Source organism: Pinus tabuliformis, chromosome J (genome assembly GCF_031772625.1).
Source record: "Pinus tabuliformis cultivar Carrire ecotype Pingquan chromosome J, CPIR1, whole genome shotgun sequence".
In the NCBI taxonomy this organism is placed as follows: Eukaryota; Viridiplantae; Streptophyta; class Pinopsida; order Pinales; family Pinaceae; genus Pinus; species Pinus tabuliformis.
Genome location: NC_142295.1, coordinates 239393755 through 239397519, shown reverse-complemented (window position 1 = coordinate 239397519; position 3765 = coordinate 239393755).

Below are 3765 nucleotides of genomic sequence, written 5' to 3'. Positions count from 1 at the left end.
ATATTTTTAGTGAAAGGATTTCCACATGAGGGACAAAATTTGTTTTATAGGAAGGTGTTGCTACTAGAAGTAAAGAATGGATTTTTGCAGGAAGGGGAGGTGTTGGTGTAGAAAAGAAATGGGTTTGACAGAAGTCCCTACCCTTACCATGGACCAATATAGCATACTTCATTCAAAAGTAATTCACTTGCAAAGGGAAACATGACTTTATTTTCTTATACCACTTCAAGCTATTGAACCATTTACAACACCATAGGTTGGTAAAATCACCCTTCTTTTTTTCTGGAAAATGTTGTAGTAGATGGTATTGAGTGTCCAAATGTACAATGTGTTACCTCTTGTCATGCATGAATTAGAGTATGTGGGTCACATTTGGGGTGACCTTGTAGGCATTCCCCTATTTCTATCAAAGTTGGAAGATATGGGATAGAGTGTGATGCCAGAGGAAGTAATAGCTATATCACAAATAGGGGAAGATACAATTGAAATTGTAGAGGCTAAAACCGTAACACAAATTATAGAGGAATCTGCAATAGTGTGGGTTGTAACATTAGGGAAAGGGATAGAGAAACCTAGAGAGGAAGAAGGATAATAGTAAGAAGCATCTCATGACAGTGACTTCTTCAATAGGTTTCTTCAATGTTTGTCCTCTCAAAGTGTCCTCCAAAATGATCTTCAAAATCTGCTCTAAGGATGTTGTCAAGACTGTCACTTGGTTCCTCCAAATGTTGCCCAAAAACCTAGTCTCTAGAGATCAAAAAATTCCAACCAAGTCTTCCTTCAACCAATCTTCAAGGTATCTTCTAGAGTCCTTCAAAGGAAAGAGTTCAATACTCCAAAATTGTCTTCACCCTTTGAGGTACGTTGCTTCAAAACTGATGCAAAGGTGTAATATAGGTCTTCAATCAAGTGTTATGTCACGTCACTTGGTTTCTCATTCCACATAGGAACAAAAGTTTGAGAGATAGGATATATATATATATATATCTACTAAAAAGGTTTGTGTCTTATTTACCGGTAAGGTTCCCTTGCCAGACTAAACACACATAATCATTCTTAAAATCTTCAAATGAATTATGGATTCTTATGTGACTAAACACACACAATCGCTTTGAAATCCTCAAATGAATTCAAGATTCTTAGGTACATTTCTATTCATTCTTTGAATCAAAATTTTGTAGTCATTTTTTCCTCCAGATAGAGAGAGTCAATTTTTAGCGACTGTGATTCTACTCCATCTTATGCATGTGCTTAAATCTGATATGTGCGTATTGGGGGGGTGATAAATTGTTGAAGTGCTAAGAATAACTAAAATGATCACTCCATTAATTGATAAATTATCCTTGGATTTCACAGAGTTTGTGTCATTTGGATGGAATTATGTTTACTATTTTGTAGCCTAAGGGGATTTTATTGCATATATAGTGTGGTCATGATGGTGAAGACATTAAGGAATGTTGCTTTATAGTTTCGGTGTAATATTGTGCTCCTCATTCCACCTTTAATATCATTCAAGTACCTTAAGGTTCCCACTGAATGCTGCCCTGCACTGTTAATAATTTTGGATTGGACTTTGACGTCTCTCATTCATTTTAAAGAATCCCCTATTTGTCAGGTTAGGAATTGGTGATACTATCATTCACTGTCACAAGTATAAACAAATGTGTAGCTTAACGATATAGTGTCTCATTCAAAACATAGAATTACGAGTTCAATACAAATCAAAGGATCTATTCACAGTAGCAATATGTTTTTGTCCTTCTTCATTATGGTAACACCATTGTAATCTATTCCTTCAAGTGTATATTATATATTCAGGTGGTTAAGAAAGAATAGATGTATAGTGTATGAGAAAACTACTTAATTCTCTTGATACCCTGCATGTTATTATCATTTGGAGTACTGTGCTAGGTGGCCAAGGATGCACCCTTCAATTTTCAATCTTCTTGTAATCCCTGTTCTATGTTGGACATAATGATATGCAACCATTGGCTCATGAGGGTCAAAATATTACAGTGTATTGAGAGTGTTCATATCCAAGAATTTAGGCATGTAGATCCTATGATACTTCTAACCAAAGTTTTAGGGTATGGGAACTAGGCCCAGCATACTAAGAAAGAAAGAAAAAATCAGTGCATAGAGTGAGGAACACTCCATTCCCCGATTGGGTTGGGGGCAGGTCACACCATCAGGCCTACCAATGATCTTGGCCATGAAGTGGTGCCACTACCCTGATGCAATGTGGCCCAGCTCTCTAACTTGGGACATCCCATGTGACGGATGGGCTTGGGTTCCAGGTTGTCTGCTCTGGTCCACATGTTGAGTGTGGTACCATATACGAGAGGCACGGTAGCCTGACTCCCTAACCTTCAACACCCAAATCATCAAGGATGGACTGGGTTTCATGTCAGTCCCCTCCAGTCCACCCTGTGTGGTACTCTAATTGATTGAGCAAGGATGCCTTGGCTCCCTAACCTCATCCGTGTGCTTGTTCCTTATTGCGTGTTGTGCCATTTTTTCTTGCAGCCATTTTTTCTTGCATCCATTTTTTGAAAAATTTTATGATGCAATTCACTGCATCCTAAAAAAAATCATCGAAGATGTATCCTAAAAGGGGGCCCCATCCTTCATGATGCATGGCCATGCATCATGAAGGATGGGGCCCTCTTTTAGGATGCATCTTCGATGATTTTTTTTTGTATTGCAAAATAACAGCCAAAATGAGTAACAAATCTGGGTTGGGCGTATTTTTGCATGCGCTGTAAAATTTGATTGTGTGTGAGGCATATGAATGAAAGGTTATGGTTTATGTAGTTTTGCTTCTCATCAATTTGTTTGGGAATAAATTTTTTCCATATATAAGAGGCACTCCTCAATCAGTTGGAGAAGTTGTTGAAACTGATCATTTGCAGACTACAGTTGAACCCTTAAAACATGGCATAAGTTTCTTGTTTTATTAATAATATATTTGTTGAATGAGGTGACATGCTTCAGTTTTCTAGTCACACAAACTTCACATTCTATACATTTTTTTTTCAAATCAAGAGGTATGACATGCCTTGGTAAATTATGAATTCATCATGACAAACTCTGTAATGGCATTTTGGTTGTATACATTTTTGAGTAGAAGTACATGGGATTTGTTAGTGTCAAAATATTTTATAGCCTTTCACACAAGCCTTATTTCCTCATTTCATTGAAAACATTATTTTCCTCGACCATCTTATTAATATATCACTACTACACACAAGGTGCCTCATTTCCTCATTTCATTGAAAACATTATTTGCCTCAACCATTTTATTAATATATAACTACTATACACACAAGGTGGTTTGAAAGTATCGTTTCATCTTAAAATTAAAATTTATTCTCTAACTTATTTATTTTTTAATTATTATAAATTAAAAATGGCTTGCTGCTACGAATTTCTCCTCTCTTCACATGAGGGTTATATAATTTCTATTCTTTCCCATGGCTCATTTCTTCGAATTTCTCCTCTCTTCGCATGAGGTTATATAATTTCTCCTTTCCCATTAGAGTTATCACAACCTGGACTAGTATGGTGGTTATAATTTTTCTTTCTTTCTCGTGAGATTTATCAGGGCATGGATTGGTACGAGAGGGAATGGATTGGTAGGTGGAAAAGAACAAGGCTGCACATGGCCAAGGTTAGACCATAGTTTTTGGTGCACTTCTTAGATACCAAAATTGGTAGGTGATATATAAATCAGTGAGGAAGGGTTGTGAGATGTATTGTTGAGAG